At 35.2% G+C, this 20890-nt stretch overlaps 1 pseudogene; it reads right to left on the bottom strand.

The window, feature by feature from the left end:
• Positions 1 to 18978: 18978 nt before the first annotated feature.
• Positions 18979 to 20076, bottom strand: LOC116165191 (annotated as a pseudogene).
• Between the last annotated feature and the right edge of the window lie 814 nt (positions 20077 to 20890).

Raw genomic sequence — 20890 nt, 5'->3', positions numbered from 1 at the left:
CCTAGCGATTTCATACAATGTTGACATGTCAAGACCAGAGCAACTAAAGACTACTCGGTGCGGGATTTGAATGGGCCATCCAATATCCAAACCTATTATATGAATTTATTGTCATGTTTTAATGATTGTTTTTTGTTATGTGTGTGAAATATTGATTCTTTAGGAATTCCAGCGGAGCCTGTGATTCAACATTATATTAATTTACTTGACAACCAATTGCATTTATGCCATTACAGACAACTAATTTTGCTATAAAGTTCAATATTAAATTGTTGGCTGGGTTTTTTTCTTGGTCAGTTCTTTTTTTCCCAGCCTATTGTTATATTTGTACTCGATGAACTACCATTTTCTAAATTTAATCATACAATGCGAAGTATTTAGATTAAATTAAATAAAAATAAGGGAAAGTTTTGAATTGAAATCTTGAGTTGCGCAGTCGCTCGGCGCTGGCCTGGGTGCATTACAATATTAATTAATCACTGGTGCCGAAATGTAAGATCTTCAAAGCATGTCATTGGAAAATGTGTTACTTTGTTTGTCAAAACTAGAAAAAGTGGGTATTGGTAATAATATGTAGGCTTATGCAATTGGTGGGTATAGGCAGTTATACAAGTATGAACAGAAATTGCCTGAACGTTAATTTGCATGTATCTAACACAAACCCTAAAAATCGTATTTCATTTTTAATTACAGCCTTCTGAATTATCGTAAAATAAAGCAGTTATTTTTAATGTCTCCGGAAAAAGCAAATTCTATAACGTAATTTATATGAACTATAATTTCCACGGAAGCCGTGTTTTCCTGCTATAGAAATAAGGGAGTAGAGATTTTAATCCTCTTTTTTACGTGTATTTCCTAATTAACTTTACAGTCAAGCTCGAAACTCCACCTCCATTATCTTCGCCAGTATTTTAATTACCAACTACATTAAAAAAAACAGCCAATAATATTCTTTCCAAGTTTTTGCCCATATCATTCTCGCATTATCCGCGTTCTTTAATTAGTTTTAAACTCGCAACACTATGCAGATTTAATAACAAACGAAGATATAATAACATTATCGAATTCCCATTAACGGGCGCGATCGTTCCTTATTTACAAGCCTTCCACATGGTTCCCCAACCAATTGTGTTACAAGCAATATTAGTTTATTATCCCATTTATACCTATCTCTAATTATATAGTATGTATATATTTAACTATAGGTAGTGCATTATACATTAAGCTTTACGACGCCACAAAAAAATTCTCGTTGCACTAAATTTCTTCAAGAACTCATAAATGTTTCATAAAATAACTTTGTTGAGAACTTTAAATTGCAAGTGTTATAACCACCTGTAATTTACTGTAGATGAAACGACGTGAAAAGGTCCCTATCTATTACGGCTACCTATAAATTTTTAGTACAGACGTTGAACATTATTATAACCCAACCCATACGTATATTTGAATGTCTCCGTGGAGCACTTTGCCTATAAAGGTTTATTTACAAATCCTTAGATCGTGTACGCTTTAACCAAGTTATTAGGTCTTTATTTGCTGTATTCCATTACTGGGCTTTTTAGTAAATGTAAACAATATTGAGTTTGTTTATTCGCTATAAATTAAATATTGTACATAATAAGGCAAACCAATACATCGGAATATAGAAAGATTTCTTTTTATTTTTAATTGGCCAGTGTGCTAGCAATTATGCATGCTCTAAAATGTCATCATGGGTTTCATAAGATTTCCCAGTAGCGTAATTTTTCAACAATACTTTTTTACTTACTTTCGGCACTCGTGGGGTGGATGAAAGCACGAGAATTAGTATATTACGCACCGAGTGCGAAAGAAGGTTATTTTTCGAAGAATTTTATTCACCCGAAGCGCGCAGCCCTACATAAAATGTTGTCGGTAATACAGATTTGGAAATTTACCTAATTAATATTCATATTAATTTAACATGTATGTTAAAAAATGACCCATACTAAAGAATTTCAATGTACATCCCCTCAAATAAGGGAAATTGGGTGTAGTAAAAATTGACTCCCCGAATGAATTTTTGAAGTGAATGAACAATGGTGGGCAGGAAAGGGTATAGGTAAAACTTCATGTTTTACTTGCTTATTTTAATGAGGTAAAAGTAAAGAAATCATCCACATTATGAACGACCAAATAATGTTGTGATCCACATTCAAACCTAATGCAGTAATGCCTAATGACCATGTCAGTGTTATTATTCTAAAATGTACCTACAGCGATCTTTTGTGATTACAGATTTAGACTGGATTACAATATTAGTATTATAATCTGTGTAGATGTCAATAACGAAAGATTTATTCTCCAGATCCAATCAGGTAGTCACTAAACACCTGTTCCAATACGATAGCCCTAAAAAATAGCATTATCTATTTCTAAAATGTGACAAATTACATTTAATTACCGGACATTGTTTTTGGCATATGATCGCTACAATATTAGCAAGTGCCAGTAGAGTTCTTCAACTTAAAACAGTTCGGTGGCTGTAGATTGGCTGCACTAGCAGGAGGTTTCGTCGCCAATTCAGTGGCCCATTCGTTTTATGGGCACGCGAAAATAACAAAGTATGGCAGTATCCTCTTCAGGTAGTGCTACGACGTCTCCGATATGCAACATTATGATGCCATAAATTGCCACCCCTTGCTCTTCTCATGGGTCGCAACCCAATGTTTCCAATGTCTTATATACAAGAATTGAACTTTTCCACCCAGAAATCTAAAGAGTAGTGGTCTCTCTAAAGTAACAATCAATTTCATTAAACTCAAATTCGAGTTTTATATACTTACCGATCCTTTAATAATTAACGGTTGCTTTTTGCTTTTGTTTTAGCACCGCGCTCGTTTAGTTTGGTTACGTGAAACAAAACACAACTCCTACTTGTGTTTACTTCGGTCCGCATTTACTTATTTCACTTTTTCGCGCTTGGTCGTCCATTTGCAATTTACAAAAAAAGCACAGAACTTAAAATAATCCATATTACTCATAGTAAAAATAAGAATTGTTTTAAAATGCGGTTTTGAACAATTTGCATGTAAATCAGCTGTCATCTGTGTCAGACAGTTACGATGAGAGCGCCATCCATTAGGATATTAGCAACTAAATCGAGGTAGGTAATGAATATTACTAACCTCGAATCGAACATTACTAACCTCGAGAATCTACTTTCCTCCCTCCTGGAAAAATAAATGTTGTAAAACACAACTTCCTTATCCTTCAAAATGACAATTATGAGACTGATTACAAAATGATCGTGAATAAAGATACTTTCCAAATCCATATTGACAATTGATTTCACGCACACGGAGTGTTTAAAATTTAGTGATCAATGTAATAATAATAATAATAATAATAATAATAATAATAACGGTCTTTATTAATTTTGTTGTTGATAGCCACGAAAAATTCATTGCCTAGGGCGAGATTCAGGAGTAGAAAGTCTACTCCTGCTCTTCCATCTAACCCATCATTTTAAAAGTTGAAAAAGTAATTTTTCAAACGTGACACCCGGTATATTACTTGATGGTTGGGTTCAGAATTGTGTTATGCATCGATTCGCTATAACTGTTCCTATATCTATTTCTAAAGCGTTTCGTGTTAATCCAAATTTTATATACAGGGCGAAAATTTTGTCTAGAATACATGTTCAAAACAACATTATTTCAAAGAAGCTTTTTATAGTATCCAAAATTATAAAAAGTTTGCTACCAATAGGGTCTTCCTGAAAAAAAATATTGTAACTTTTTGTGTCTTACTGTAAAGTTTATAACCTGTAATTAAACATCTCATATACAAAACTTTTTTTTCTAATTGCAACATGTCAGGAAACAACATATAATATCATAAAATTTTCAAATTTTGTCATGCAACCGACGACATGCCGATATTGGCCGAGCGTCGCTTACGTCACTACGCGGGTTGCCGATCGGGAGTTATATTAGTGCATGACACTGATAGGAGTTCGATTCGACTTATTATGGCAATCTGCCATAAACTGAGTTCTGACTGGTTCGTAAAGGGGCAGTTAGATAGTCTGCCAAAGGTTGAAGTGTTAATGGTCGTCGCCTTTTTCTCGAAAAGTGAGTTTTTCCATGCCACTCGTTGGAGTGGAGTCAATGCCCAGAAGCAAATCTGTTATGGTTCATAGGAAGTATAACATCAAGTTTTGTGTGTATAGTGCAAGGTATAGTGTAGGTACCTAATAAAGTATGCACCTTACGGGTTTCAACGAGAAAATTAGGGTGTTGGATATGTGGAAGTGAAAATAGAGAAAAATGTGTGCACTGTTAAGGGCACAGATATGCCCATGTGATATTTGCAGGGGTTTGGTTTAATTAAGATCACGAAACTTCATTTTTATTTTATTAGGAATTGAATAAATTCCGTAGACAGTAATTAATGGTACATGCTTACTCGTTCTCGATTACAAATCTACTGTTAGTAATATTAACCTATTAGTGACACACCGAAAGTGGAATAATGCTTACTGCTATAATAAGCGTTTTCGCAAGAAAGTTAATGCAATTAAATTTAAATCAGTTCAATGCAATGGTTATGAATCAACAATTATTTGAACTCAAAGTTTTGAAACCTTATGCACGTGTATCCTAATTTCGGCAATCACTAATTATTACATTACACCCAGAACAGAGTATTTTTATAAGTAAATCATATTCTGAATTGCAATTACAATATTACATATCGATGGATTTTCGTCGATAACTGACTGAAAGTAAATCGACATTATGTACTTTAATTAATTAGAATCGTCTTCACAACAATACAAATGGGATGTCAAACTCGCGGTCACGTCGAACTTTTTTCGTATATTTCCTGTTGGGACGTTTATATACAATTTATAAGGTTCGCGATGACTTCTGCTATCACACCCAGGCACAAATGCAATAATTATTTGACGCTTTTTTCCGTCAAAACGACGTTTTCTTTCTCTGAATCGATTGTAAGCAATGCTACGGCTGAGCGCCAACTTGCGTAGTGACGTCACAGCAACGTGGCGGTCATTCGAAACTTTTCAAACGTCGTTCATTTTAAAATCGTGTTTGCTAATCACAACGATTTCTCTTGACAAAAAAATGAGTACCACTAATTTTTTTAATGTGCTTGGAGTTCATTTTCAAGGTTTTTGAAAAAACGCGGAAAACCCAATTTACGTATTTTAAATGTGTGGTCAGTGGCGTACTTCTGCATGGTCAAGGGGGTCTAATTTTTAATGGCAACCATTAGTTTACATTAAATATGCTTAAAGAGTTAACTTTTTTTGATATAGCAGCATAAGAAACTTATTGTATTGGGTAATCAAATTTAAGAGAAAAACTCAAAGAAAATAGCTTGTTATAATTAATTTTATAATTTTACTCATTTGATCAGATTTTTACGTTGACTTATTAAAAAGAAAGCTCATTCTTAGTAACACCTGACGAAATGGGCTTTCCATGAAAAAAAAAGTGACCCTCTTGGTTTCTTAGACGCCTCGGTAGACTCACACCACTATACATAATTTTTGAAGCAGTATTTTTACTTAAATTTTTTTAATGATATTTGACACAATAAATTGCTTTCACATAGCCACACAACCAAAAAAATCACTTTTTTGTTCAACGCAAGTTAGTGAAATGACTAAATTTTAACAGTATTTAGTTTTTGTCTTAACTGATGGTTCACCATTTGAAACTGATCACCCCGTGACTTGTCTATAGCGTAACATCATTGCTGTTGGTCGATGTATTTTGTTTTTTTGGCCACGTGCGATGCTCAATAATGCCGAATGCCGAATTTCTTCCGAACTTTTTTATGGTCGCGCCTTCGAGCTTTGCACTTTCGTGACTCAGGCATTCTACGGTCTTAATGTGTGATCTAATGTCGCGAGTTCTACCGTGGCCTTACGCTGAGCATTAATGCCTTCGTGTTACTTCTCTCGTTTTAGTCTCCACCTTTTAAATTTCACAGATACGCCTTCAAAATAGCTGCCAATTACTATAGTGACATGCATTTCTTTTCGCCAACCACGACCCCCAACATGCATTTTACCAGAAACCTTTGTTACCGTAAACCTTTGATAGTTCACCATGCCCTGAATTATAGCGGATCTGAATTAGCAGTGTAGCCTCGTACAACCCATTAAGTTCGTCTTTAAGACGCGACAGACTGGCGTGACCAACTATTCTCCCGTAATGAATAGACCATTGCGGTATGCGGAAAACATTATCCCAAAAAACAATAAAGCGACAGAATTTTGGAGAAATCTGCCCTATAATGAAAAAAATCGCACAACCTTCAACTTCAAACCCTAACTTGGAAAAATTATTACAATTGGACTAAAACCTCTCCTACATCCATAATATGTCTTAAATAAAACGAAAAAACTAACGGAAATGTGCAGTTACACGACATATCGGTTCGTTCGTAGTAGATCGAGAATTGTGGATTGGTCAACCAAAAGCTGTGAGTCGAAGTGCCCTTACCACCTTCACAATTAACGGGTTACATAAGTTGGTATACAAAGCCATTAGAACTCAAAAGATACAGTAGTCGGGGAGTCGGGCGATTGCGCCGTCAGAGTAGCAATTCGCTTATAAAAGGTTTTCCATTAAGGATGTCAGTCTTTAAATTTGAATAAAACATGCCGTGTATTATATATCTTCGATTTTTTTATTATTAGAAAGGCCAATGAATGACATTATGTATGGAATAAGATATCGTTAACATGGCCGCCGTGACTTCGTTGCGTGGCACCATTGAATAAAAACACTATTTTATTCAATGGTGGCACGTATACAAGAGGTCCAATTTTCGATTACTCTGGCACACAAATCGGGATGAATCTCGTTGATGCATTGAGTAATGTAGTGCAGAAAGTTTGAGGTTTAAATATTTTCGGCACGCTGCTGCAAGTCGTCTGCATTCCGCACGTCATTGTGAATGGTCATATGAGTATGCGTATTTCGAACTTTTATACAAAGGCACCGCATCGCAACAGCACTGCACTACCGCCTATCTGAATGGGGCGTAAGACTCTCCATGATGATTTGTCAAAACATACTGAATAAATTACAGCCAATTTGACAGATGTAGCTAAAACACTATCGCCGCAATCAACTGACAAAGTTTAACGTCCCTATTGGAAAACCCTATACCCTGCCCTATACCGGGTGGTGCCTAGAGCGACGCAGCATAGGGATTTCAATGGTAATTTCTCTATAGCCAATTACTAGCTCCCCCAATTATTTTAGAGCCAAAGCCTAAATACGTTTTTTTAGAGAAAAAAATACTGCATCTGTTCATTACTTATAATAATTCACACTAAATAAAGACGTTACTTGGCGGGCATAAAACAACTTTAACATTTCCTCTTTCTCTTCAGTTAAATACATGATAAACAGTTTTATGATTAACTAATTTATAAACAAGTATAAATTTCGAGATAAATTTAATATACGTCAAAGGTAAATAATGAAACGCCGCTGTTTCTTTAGGTAACTCCAAGGCATATCTGATTTATTCTAAAATGTACCCTTTTATTTTGTCGATTTCTAAGGTTTTGAAAACGGACAATTATGAGTAATGGTATGAACAGATGCTATATTTTTTCTCTGAAAAAAACGTATTTAGACTTTTGCTCTAAAATAATTAGGGGAGCTAGTAATTGACTATAAAAAAACAATATTCTCCCCCTTATTAGTGAAATGGAAAGTAACAAAAAGCTCACCTTGAAGTTAACGGAGCGGTAGCAAAAGTTCGCTAAAAGCCAATTCCAATAAATAAAGTGCAGTAATTGAATGCAAAAGAAACCGATGCAAAATGAACTCTATCCGTGAGGGAAATGTAGGCAATTCCAAATCGGTCGGCATGCCGTTGCAACTAAAACTTCTTTTAATTAAATTTTCGGCCTGGTGCTGTCCTAAATACAGGGTGAGTTTTTTTTCATTTTATGTATTGGGATCTCGGAAACCATAAGACATACGGATGCGGTTAAATGAGGAAAGAATTGTAGTTTTAGGAGCTTATTTAAGATATGTTTTTGTTCTTTGAAAAAATCCGATGCAAAATGAACTCTATCCGTGAGGGAAATGTAGGCAATTCCAAATCGGTCGGCAGATTTCCAGAAAATGAGGTGAACTTTTAATTAAGATTGTGGAAAATTTAGGCCCTCTTCCGCAAATTTTTTTATTCTAAACGTGTTATTAAGGTGTCCTCTATCCATTTCTATCAGTTTCATGATCATACCTGGGGGGCTTATTAGCGTCACGTACCCAATCCACAGTTCACTAGATATGAGCGAAAAACAGATTTAGTGATTTTTCATTTAAATGTTGTAGAATCGTTATTATTAGAAATACAACAAAATGACACGAATAAAAGTTTTCGACATTTTAATGCTTAACATGATGAACATACTAATTTATTTTTAGATCTTACAATTTTTGAGTTATAATACAAACCTTAATTTTTTTAAATGGTAGTCATAGTTGGATTTGACATTTTTAAAAAGGACAAATTTTTCTCTTTATAACGATATAAGGCTTGCTAAATGTACTTTAATAAATAAACGCCCTACAGTAATTTTCGTATTATTGAGAGGTAAGAAAACAGAGTTGGCCACGGAAAACAATATCTAGTGAGATAGGTACCTACCTTTCATTTACTACGAAAATTGGGCAGGCCAATGTTATCTTCATTTTCTACCAAATGAATTTCAAGGTATGTAGGACGGGTTAGATTTTGAAACAGAACGTAATTTAGGCTGGTTTCAACACAACGGTGCCCCGCCGCACAACTAACTGAAAGTTAAATATTATAATAGACAGTAATTAAGAGAACAAAAATGTTTCCCATGGCAAAATCTGTTTTTCCTACTCTTAATAATACAAACAGTTCTATATCATGTTTATTTGTCAAAGTAAGAAAGGTCCTTATATGATTGTAAACAGAAAAATATGCACTTTTTAAAAATGTCACAGCCAACTATGATTACCATATAAAAAAATGTAAGTTTGCGTTATAACTCGAAAGTTATAAAAGAAGAATAAATATTAATAAATGTATCTTATTAAGCAGAAAAAATCTACAATTTTTGTTCTTTGCATATTTCTGTATTTCTAATACCTACTAACGATTCTACAACAGTTAAATGAAAAATCACTAAATTTGTTTTTCGCTCATATCTAGTAAACTGTGGATTTTAAAAAAAAACAAAAGCATATCTTGAATAAGCTCTTAAAACTACAACTCTTTCTTCATTTAACCGAATCTCTATGTGTTACGGTTTCTGAGATCCTAATGCTTAAAATGAAAAAAAACTCACCCCTGGAATTGATATCAAAATCCAAAGTAATTAAGCGCGTTTCAAATGACACCCGGCTCAATCTAATCAGAAAAAGTTTAGCTACAGGTTTACTCAAGTGGTGTGATTGAAATTTGCAAATTCGGCATTCCAATTAATACCCATTGTTAATTGGAATTCGCAGGGCAAACCGCGCGATCTCACCTGGTATCTACGAAAGCTTTACGACCTTGCCGTTCAAATACTCGCTTTAAATTTACCCTAGAAAACAAAACCTTGTAATAATGGCTTATTACGTCCAAAATTTAATATTCATTTGGCCTCTTCTTCTCTGACAAGAGAGCTTTCGGCGGCTGTAAAATTCATATATCCCTACAGGAACGATTGTAAAAGTAATGAATTCACTACGTAACTTAAGGGCGTTATCTGCGGTAAGGCAAACAATTAAACAAAAATGAAAACACAAAACCCACTCCTCGTCTCCTATAGCAAATAAGTAACTTGAGAAACTACACCTTCTTAGTAACGAAGCGCCCAACGTAAAACGCTTCTAGATACCGGATATTCAATAAAGCTGGTCGACTTCACAAATATACGGTGTGGTCATAACTTAGGGTATGAAACTTCAGGGCGGAAAAGCAGTACTTTGTTACAACCTTTCATAAATAAAAATGAAAATTGTTATCGTGGAATTCTCTTATAATTGATCTCAATAGCGTTTGTGTTTTTTTCACAACCTACGATATTTAGAAAGGTTTCTATTGGTTTGGCACGGTGTGCAGTAATGACACCATGTACGTAATTGAAGTGCAAAGGAATTTATACTGAATAAACTGCAATCGTTTCGTCATATTATCGCACATGTTTTTCTCTACACTTTTAAAATTATTGCGGTTGCTCTCATAATCTTTGTTTTACTTTTTCTTATTTGTCTGTCTTTTCAAAAGTAATTTATGATGCACATCGCGAACATGATAAAGAGAAACAATTCAATAAATACCAAATAAGAGCTTGCTTTGGATGGAGACTGAACTAATTGCGTACCAGTAATGAATCTGAAATTTCATATAAACTCAAACGCGGCTAAAGGATTCATTTAATTTACGATTCCGAGGGCTTTTAATAATGGTAGTGCGTGTAGGAGGCTATGGTAAGTGTGCGTTGTATGTGCTGTATTTATTATTTAATACAAATTAAAAGCATGCATTCAGTATCATGATTCTAGTACGATAATAATACAAAGGAAACTCGAAACTGTTCAAGGCCAAACTGAGAGGGCCTCACACTCACACAAGAAGTAGGAGAAAGGTACAATCGATGTAGTTTACCACTAACATGTATTGAAAATGGCCTTGCCGGATTAAGTTAGTTAAGTTAGTGATTGTACTATGCAAAATAAAAACAAATCTCGTTAAACATTGGTTCATATTGGTCGCTTGCAGCAATGGTTCCTTAAAGAATGTGACCGTTGATGTAGGTTCGTTCAATGTTATAACTAAAATAAATTAAACCAATATAGCAAACGAGTAACGAGCTCCTGGGTATGGCTATAGCATGTGCAAAACCAAATTTTAAACCTGATGTTAGTTTTGCTTTTATTAAAAGTGTAAGTATATGTATGAAATTTCATTTGAATGCCTCCACATATAAGAAAGTTGGCACTGCGCATGCGCAAAACCAAATTTTGAAACTGGCGTTAAATTTGGTTTTATTCCAAGTGGCTATGTATCAAATTTCATTTAAATACCTTCATAAATAAGAAAATTTGCAATTTCGGTCTGTAAATGGCCGAGATGCGCAAAGGGCACTGTGAATGATGATCGATTAGACTCAACTTTTGGAATTGTGTTTTATACAGTGTGTCCCCGAATGGACTGAACAAGAGGGAAAAAATTTTTAATATTACTTTACGCAAAAATGTCATTCTTTATAAAATTTTTTGCTTGCCTCAAAACCACCTATTCTGAAACAAAAATCTAGATATTCCTTTTAGCAGCTGAGAAAATTACAAAAAAAAACGCAAAATCTACAGCAGAAATTTTTCTAAGCTGCATGTTTTTGATTAAATCAGACCATCAATGGGTGCGTTCACCAGAACCAACTGTTTGCAAACCGTTTGCACTTTTTATATAAGCATATTTACTGAACGCATTGCTAATTGTCAAACTGTTTGCAAGCGGTCGCCATTTTTTTAATCATAATTCAAACTCGCTGAAAATCACAAACATGTTGATCGGGCATGCGCATTTGTCATAAGCGCGCAATTTGCCTGGAAACCACACGTCAAATTTAATTTGAGTGAATTTTGTATTCTTTTTGTACATTTCAATAAAAATATGGCAACCTTTCTACAGTTTAAATACATCCTGCTATACGAGATGAATTGAATTGTCCTATAGAAAATCAAGATTGGAGTATTAAATGCATATTCACTGGATCCTTGAGTAAATATTTTTTATCCATAAATTGTACCTGCTTTATGAGAAGTTTTTATTTTCAGATTGTTACATTTAATAAATTTAATAAACTCACCACATAAGTATAGTCATTTTAAGGAAAGAGTTAAGATTTGTATAGGTGAAAAACGTATAGTTATAGCACAGATATACGTCGTATACGACGTATATCTGTGGTTATAGTGTTGCAAGGCAGGGTTAGATGGCCAGCAATCTACTAGGAGACGAGCAAATCGTTCGTGCCGTTTTGGAGCCTTCATTAAACCGCATATGAAGGGGTCAGTACAAGTCCAAATGAAATCGAGAGCACTCAGCCAGTATCAGTTATAGGTTATAGGGATACTTGTGTTAATTATTAGTATACGAATAATGTACCCTAATTAGATTCGAAGAGAAGTTTGGTGTGGAACAATTTCACTACAAAGTTATTACTCGCCGAGTATTTCAAATTTGACATTCGTCAAAGGGAGGCTGAAGTAATACTGTTAAAATATCTTCTTTTTTTGTCTGCCAACTTTGTCCTGGGCAGTGTACGCTCGCAGTTTCTTGCGTTTTTACGGATTAACAGCACCATTTATTGATAGGAAAAAGCTCTATCAAAAAGTAAAAATGACTTCCATAAGAAAAAACAAAGCTGATGATGGTTAACCGGAGACGAAACGTCAGACTAAAAATTTAAAACTAGCATCTTGTATATGGAAAAATTCACACAATTATGTGCCGTTTATTTTGAAATATCTTTTTAAATAACTTAGGTAACAAATAAAAACGATTTTGTAAAATGTCATTTTTTTTCTGGATATCTCCTAAAGTAGTCGGAATTTTTTCAGTTTCAAAACGACATTTTGTTAAGTATCAAACTACTCAACTTTTCCAACCTCTATTTCTTACAGTTCCCGAGATCCCCATGGTGGCTCTCGAATTTGAATAAGCCTGCATACATGGAATGCTCCCTTCTTCATTCATAATTAAATTATTCGATTTATGCTTTACAACTTTAAAGCGCATTGTGTGCAATTATCCAATTTTTGGTCGTGATGTATAGGTACTAGTAATTTACTCCAATTTCGCGCATAAACCTATATGCCGATTGTTTAAACAAATATGCATGCCTTACAAAATTACAAACATGTTTGTGATTTTCAGCGAGTTTAAATTGCGATTCAAAAAATGGCGTCCGCTTGCAAACAGTTTAACAACTAGCAACGCGTTCAGTAAACGTACTTATGTAAAAAGCGCAAACGGTTTGCAAACAGTTGGTTCTGGCAAACGCACCCTATCGTTCACCTGCGCCTAAACAGTTTGTGTTTGCAAACGTAATCAAAGCGCAAACACGTTTGGTTCTGGTGAACGCACCCATTGTATCTTCCATGGCAACCTGATAAGCAAATCAAGTTAAAAAAGACACCTTAGAGCTTAAGAGAAGCATTTTATTCAATGTGGTATCCTCCAACCTCTACACGCTTTTCAGCTCTGCATACTAATTCTTTTTAAACATTGTGGATCGTATCTTCATTGACAGAATTTATCGCTTCCGTGATTTTTTGTCATGGAAAATACAATGATAGTCTGATTTAATCAAAAACATGCAACTTAGAAAAATTTCCGCTGTAGATTTTGCGTTTTTTGTAATTTTCTCAGCTGCTAAAAGGAATATCTAGATTTTTGTTTCAGAATAGGTGGTTTTGAGGCAAGCAAAAATTTTTCAAAGAATGACATTTTTGCGTAAAGTTAAAATTAAAAATTTTTTCCCTCTTGTTCAGTCCATTCGGGGACATACTGTATGACTAAAGCTATGCGCATATTGAATTTCATGCAATTCGGTTCATAACTAACGAAGATGTCAAAAGGGCCTAGGTACTTTCTTTTTTGGGCTACATTGCCAATTCACGAACTCCGATAAAAAAAATTTGATAAAGAATCCACCTGCAAAATTTCATCGTAATCGGTCCATTCGTTTATGAGTTATCATGCTAACGGACGGACGGGCGGGCGGACGGACAGACACCGCAAAATTGTAAACTCGCTAGGAGCTCGTTAATAAAGATACCAAACTTCGTCTTCTTTGAGGTATGAGCAATTGTAACTGATCACGATAAAGAGTCGAAGAGGAGGACTGTGGTAGGTAGAAATTCAGAAATTAGTTGCTTGAGGCCGTTCATTGGAGTACAATAAAGGATAAAACCGGATCCCTCCCCTCTCAACCACCCAGTTTTGATGAGGAAGAAAACAAGTTTTACATTTTTTTGTTCTAAATGATGACCAAGATAAGAAAACAATTAGTTCCAGTGCGTCTATTTCTCCGACTAAATTTGTGAATAAATGAAAATCTTGCCTAAATATGAGCTAAATAGGTACATATATTTTTTAGTAAAATGCTTGTTTGCTACAGAGACCTATATCCTTATCGAGTGCAACGAGCTTTCTACTCTTCAGCACTTAGACAACGTTTCTCACTACGGGCAAAACGATTGTTGGGAGTGACAGTGCCTGTATACACTAAGCTTTTTAACCGGAGCGTTTTATTCGAAAACTCTCGTTCCATCAATATTATAGGTATTGTCAAAGCAATGATGTTAGAGAGAAGCAAAGTGACAACATTTCTCTTCTTCTGTAATTTTTTTTAAATCAACAGTAACGTAAGGTTACTTATTTTCCGCCTTGAAGTTTGCATACTTTCATAACCCCCCGATACGTAAACACCCGGTGTCAGGAGGCGCTTCGTTACGAGTTCGTGCCAAATGTGTTTGTTCTAGGAGTTGAAGATATAAAGTAAAGGTAATTGACTTAATTTATAGAGTTTCAGTCGTCGTTAGCGTAAACAAAAACTGTCATTAATTTGCCGCGCCGTTTGCAACCGTTCCGGTCAAGATATTTAAATTACCTTTGTTACGCCCGAAAGCTTTTGTCATTTACAAGACGAGGCGAATTAATATTTTATAATTTCAACTCCTTTAAGTGATTATTAACCGATTGTAGTTTCCTATGTTAATTGAAAACAAGCTTAAAACCAGTCGAGGTCATTTAGTCTACGTGTTTATCAGCTTCATATCGCCGACCACGCCCATTGATCTCCAATTAAAAATAGGTATTGGATTTTGCTAAATTAAATCAGTGTAATTAGCGGCAATTAATTAAAATGGTTGTAGATAACCATTATTCCACATAGAATTTCCATAACATGCTAGATGTAGAAGCTACAAACTATTACACTCTTATTTCCTATGGATGCCGTATTGAATTTTTACGGAATGAGAGAGGACAACATTTTCAACGGCTGTTTGCCATGGCATGTACAGGGAGATCAATAATCATATGCTGCACCGCTCTTATAAAATATCACATTAGTAATCATTTGCCGCAGCCTGGTATATGTGTACCAATACTAAACAATAAACATAACCTATAATTCAATCCTCCTTTCGCTCGTTTACGTATTTTCCTGCACAATCTTCTCTTCCTATTACTTTCGCCCTTTCCAAAACAGCCTTTTTCAAGACTACCAGTTTCTTTCGAATATTTACAAGGTGGGTAAATGACTTTTTGAATTGTAAATAAACGTTTTTTTTATTGTAGCGTGTAATAGGTGTTCTCTGGCATGCCTTTTACGTTAGAAGAGAATAAGATGCTTTTGCAGTCCTATTTCCGTAATGGGACTAAAGACGAAAATGGAGTTTGGGTGTACTCGATCCGTTTGTGTATACAGGAGTTTCGAGAAACTTATCGGGATAATAATGAAGATTACAACAATATACGTCGAAATGTTCATCGTGTACTTGAGCGGTTTAACAATACGGGGAGTGTTGCTTCTGGGAAGTCACCTGGCCGCCCAGTGATTGCCAATGAGGAGGTTGTAGAAGATGTTCGTGCTCGACTTGAACAAAGTCCCAAAAAGCCGTTGCGACAATTGGCCCAACAAACAGGCTTCTCGTACGGAACGTGTCACACTATTGTCCGGAGAAAATTGCACTTTTACCCTTAGAGTGTTACAAGAACTACATCGTCCAGACTTGCAAACCCGTGTAAATTATTGCAATTGGTTTAATGCAAATTTACGAGATAACAACATATTGGACAAGACTTATTTTTCTGACGAAGCATGGTTTCATTTAAGTGGCTATGTGAATTCGCAAAACTATCGTACTTGGAGGGCAGAAAATCCACATATGTATCAGGAAGCTCCACTTCATCCTCTTAAAGTAGGCGTGTGGATAGCGATGTCGAGGAGGCGGATTTTGGGACCGATATTCTTCAACGACACTGTTAATGCGGAACGTTATCGTGGGATGTTGCAAGTGTTCATCGATCAACTTCACGATGATGAAATGCAAGAAGGTTTTTTCCAACATGACAACGCAAGTGCACATACAGCTGCCGCGACAATACAATTCGTACAGGAGTACTTTGATGATCGAATGATCGGAAGGAACCTCTGGCCTCCAAGATCACTTAACTCCCTTGGACTACTTTTTATTTAGTCACCTGAAAAACGTGATATATCGAAACCGTTTGCACACGATTGCCGAATTACGAGCAGCTATAGAAGCTGCTGTTCAGAATATCACGCAACAGCAGTTACACGCCGTCTTCGAAAACATGAAGAAACGAGTGGATGCCTGTCTTAACAGTGGTGGCGATCACTTCGAACAGTTTTTATAGTGTGCTAATTTACACAATTACATTGTTATTAACAAGTTGTACAAGAAATAAAACCATGTCAATTTTTGTATTAATTTGCTATTTGTGTAATTTCGCATAATTTGTAAATTAAAAAGGTTAAACTGTTGATTGAAATTAAACGTCAAAACATGTGTATTTTGAATTTTAAGGTTATGTTTTAGTATTGGTGCACTATCGCGCGTGTTGCGGCAAATGATTACCAACGTCACTATTAATTGAAGCGGCGCAGCAACTCAATATTGATCGCACTGTAGTATATTTGCCTAATCAAATTATAATTCGCCTGAAATGTCTTTATGTACCTATAATGTCATAGACGTTCCAATTCACATAATGGATATAAAGTAAGTAGAAACCAGACGTAAAAGTTTTCTGATTATACCTGCTCAGCATACATTTTCTATTTCGAACTGTTATTTTTTTCGAGTTAATGCTTTTGTCAATACACAACCACAAACAGAAAATCTAAAATTCAGCATATTTATCTTTGAAAAAGAAGTTGAAAGCTTATTACTTATATCTTGTATCCACATTAAAAGAATTTCAAATAAGACATCGACTATATCTTAGCAAAACATCTTTGATCTCACCTACTAATATTCAACCAATCCATCTATGTTTCATAACATTTAATTTATCAAAATATGTCGAATGCCCGTTCCAAAACAGAAAGGTATAGGTTTACTAAATTTTTATACCTAACATTCCTAACGTTGCTCGATGAGAGCTTGAGAAACTGCTTTGGAAATTGTTTGGGCTACGTATGTATATGCAAAAGATCTAAACAGAGAGTGTGATATTAATATTTAATGTTGCTTTTATGTACGAGACAGGTTAAACTGTTGTATTTTTTATAAGCTTACAAAAGCACGAAAATTGTAGTTTGGTAAATCTAAGACTTCTGACTTGACTGCTCATACTCGACTCTCCAGGGGCAAACGGAGTGATGTAGGAGAATATTTAACCTGAAAATTTAAGTTGCACAATACAGGGTAGGTATTTGCATGTCTTCTCTAACTTAACGCCTGTCTAGTTTTATTATATCACCCATAGTTTACGAGGGGATTAATGCAAATTCCCACTTTTACACCAAGTGGGCCATTTATTTAGAGTATAAGGCGTTATATTTAACAATTTACGACAGCTACTTGCATTTCGGACACTGCAAACATTTGCTGTGGTAATCTCTGCAAATTTCTCAATAAGGGTCACAGTGTTTACATTACCTACTTTTTAGCCGTAATTGGCGCGTATGGTCATTCTAAACGATCTGATTCTCACTCATAACATGTGTTCAGAAATAAAAGAAACACTTTTCCTTCGTGTAGCAACGATTAAGTAAGGAATATGTTCTTAATCATGATTAATTAATGACATATTCGTCGCTTGGTAGCTATACAAACAATATCGTGACATGGCATACTTTACTACACGCACTCGACGATAAGAAAGCACACTTGAAAAGTTCCACATAAGTTTAACGAGTAGATAACTACTCGTTCTCATTAGAGAAGTATATTAATTAGACAAAGTATGAATATTTCCTTAATGTAACGTATCTGCTTAAAAGTAATATGAAGTAGGTAGGTACCAGCAGGTGTGCGTGATTTTACAAGTATTTATGGTGTAAATCAGTTCCTAAACGAGTTCGAATTTAGAGACATCGAAAACTTCAGGCAAATGTAGGTACTCAAAAATATTGTGTACGCATTTCTAAAAGAGTGTACCTACTGCACTAATAAATTAATAAGAGGGTTTCAACACGTTAGTCCAATGTGCACGTGTGTACCTAATAAAAGTACGTACGGATGTTATTTTGGACATTACCATCGACATATAGAAATGGATACTGCTGGTGAGTGAGAGGGGCAAACTTGTTTGCTTTGGTACAAATGGCTACTCCTCCACTTGCTAAAGGCTCCCCCAAACCAACGCGGAAAATTCGCATTACCTGCGGAATTCCGTACCGCATACGATTCGCATTGAATTGTTTCCACTGTGGTAAGTATACCAGTTCAGACAAGTACGATTTTCGTCGTTCGGGCATGCGTTTTGTCTGCGTATTTATTCGTCCGGAATCTTAGTTCGCACTCGACAGCGTTTTTATCAGTTTCGCAGTGGTTTCGCATGTGAAAAAATTGAAAATGGAGAGAATTATTGAGTTGGTTCGAAAGTATCCTATTCTCTATGACCTTTCTCATGAAGATTATAAAAATGTAAGGAAAGAGGACAAGATTTGGACTAGAATAGGAGAAGAAATAGGCGAAAATGGTGAGTAGTTTTACGATTTGTATTGGTTTATTTTTCTACATCTAAGACTAAAGAAAAGCAGAGGCCTAAACAATACTATATTTACTGCAAGAAGAGTCCATTATTTTCATCGTGAACAATTTATTCATAGTCCTGAATTAAAATACGTGGCAAATTTTTCTCGAACAGAAAATGCCAGTCTTGCAGCTCTCCTTGGGTCATTGTCCAAATTTTGAAATGCTCCAAGTTCAGGCTCTGGTGGATCTAAAAGTTCTATGAATCTATCATCACATTTTTTGTCCTTAGAAAATTATGCAAAATACATGCAGTTTTCACAATGAGAATACTAGTATCAATTTTTGTTTCCATTGGTCTGTAGAATATACGCCATTTTTGTGCCAATATTCCGAAAGCGTTTTCTACTACTCTTCTCGCTTTGCAGAGCCTCACATTATAATTTTCCTTGAAAATATCTGTTCTGCTTTGACTGTATGGAAAGGGCCTCAACAAGTATGGTTTTAGTGCAAAGGCTTCGTCTCCAATTAAGACATGGGGGGAAAGTTCATTCTGGCCTGGGAGATTTTTCGGCTCAGGTACACCCATCTGATTTGTTTCAAATCTTCTTCCCATGTTGGAAGCTTCGAATATTCCACCGTCGCTGTTTTTACCAAAACCGCCAATATCAACTGAAATGAATCTATAATCTGGGCCAACAATAGCCATTAATACTGTAGAAAACTTATTCAAATAACACCAATAATTAGATCCTGTTTTGTCTGGACACTTGATAGTAACATGCTTGCCATCGATGCTACCAATACAATTTGGGAATCGCTAGGTATTTCTAAAACCTTCTTCAGATTTTTTCCATATTTCTGTAGTTGGTTCGGGCAAGTAAATATGTTGCAAATTTCTACATAAAGCTTCACAAACTTCTACAACTATGGCACTTACAGTCGAAAACCCGACTCTAAAACTATGGCCTATTGTATAAAATGTATCTCCGGTAGCCAGATACATAAAAAAGAGTATTTTGTTTCAGGGGATGAGATTAAAAAAAAATGGAGGAATCTGCGCGATACGTACGCTAAGTACATAAGAACTAATAAAACTAGAACTGGACAAGCGGCAAGCGATAAAAAAAAATGGATATGGGCAGATCATATGGAATCGTTCAAACCGTTCCTAAATTTTGCTAAGACTGCATCCAATGTCACAGATGTTGATACACAAGAATCTGAAGCATTCCCAAATATAGAATCACCCGAAAATATATTAACGGATGAAAATTCCGCAGTACAGAAACCAACGTGTAGTAAAAATCTACTAACAACTCAGACAGATGATTCCCAGAATAAGATTCAACCCTCCTCATCGAAACCTACTCGAAATGAAGCTCGGTTGTATCCCTACCTTCACCAAATGACACTGCATTACCTAAAGAATCGAATACTTCTGGGTTCTATGAAGTGAATTGTGAAAATAATTATATTACACTACACAACTTGGCGCAGAGTTGCAACCAAGCAGCTTCTCATAATCCATCAGTTTCCAACTATGTCAATTCCTTTAACCCTTACAATACATAAAGTATATTTTAGAGTTATTTTGAAATAAAGAGCTTTTTGATCCTTATTCTCTTTTACTGTAGTAAATTAATGATATAAATAATGCCTGCAGTTTTTTTTTCATTTTCTTACCTTAATGTTATGGCCAACCGTTCTTCGGGAGAAATAGCTTCTCGGTAATTCGTGTCTGATTTTCTAATATCATTTTCTACAAGGTGCAACAGTTCATCGAAACAATCTATTGTCATTCTAAAATAAATGTAGCATCTTTTATCGTCTTTTCGTAATTGAGGCATCAGCGTGTGATATTCCCCACATTTCAGTCTTTCTAGATTGATATCATGAACCCATTTTCTTCTTTTCCTAAGATTAAATTCATAATATAGTCCATATTGTTGTTTTAGGATAACTATAGATAATAATTTTACCTTGAATTGTCGTCCTCCATTGCTAACATTACAAGAGCTTCTTCTTCATCTGATGATGTATACATTTTTGTGAAGAATTGAGATTACTGAGTAGTATTCTTTGTTTTTCGTTGTCACCAACTCTTCTCAATACTAGACACATACGAGTATGACGCGAATATATTCGCTTCAATATGAAGTTCATTCGAC

The sequence above is a fragment of the Photinus pyralis genome, unplaced genomic scaffold, assembly GCF_008802855.1.
Source record: "Photinus pyralis isolate 1611_PpyrPB1 unplaced genomic scaffold, Ppyr1.3 Ppyr1.4_LG1, whole genome shotgun sequence".
NCBI classification, from domain to species: Eukaryota; Metazoa; Arthropoda; class Insecta; order Coleoptera; family Lampyridae; genus Photinus; species Photinus pyralis.
The sequence above is the reverse complement of the archived record's forward strand: the minus strand, read 5'-3'. Positions and strand labels throughout refer to the sequence as shown.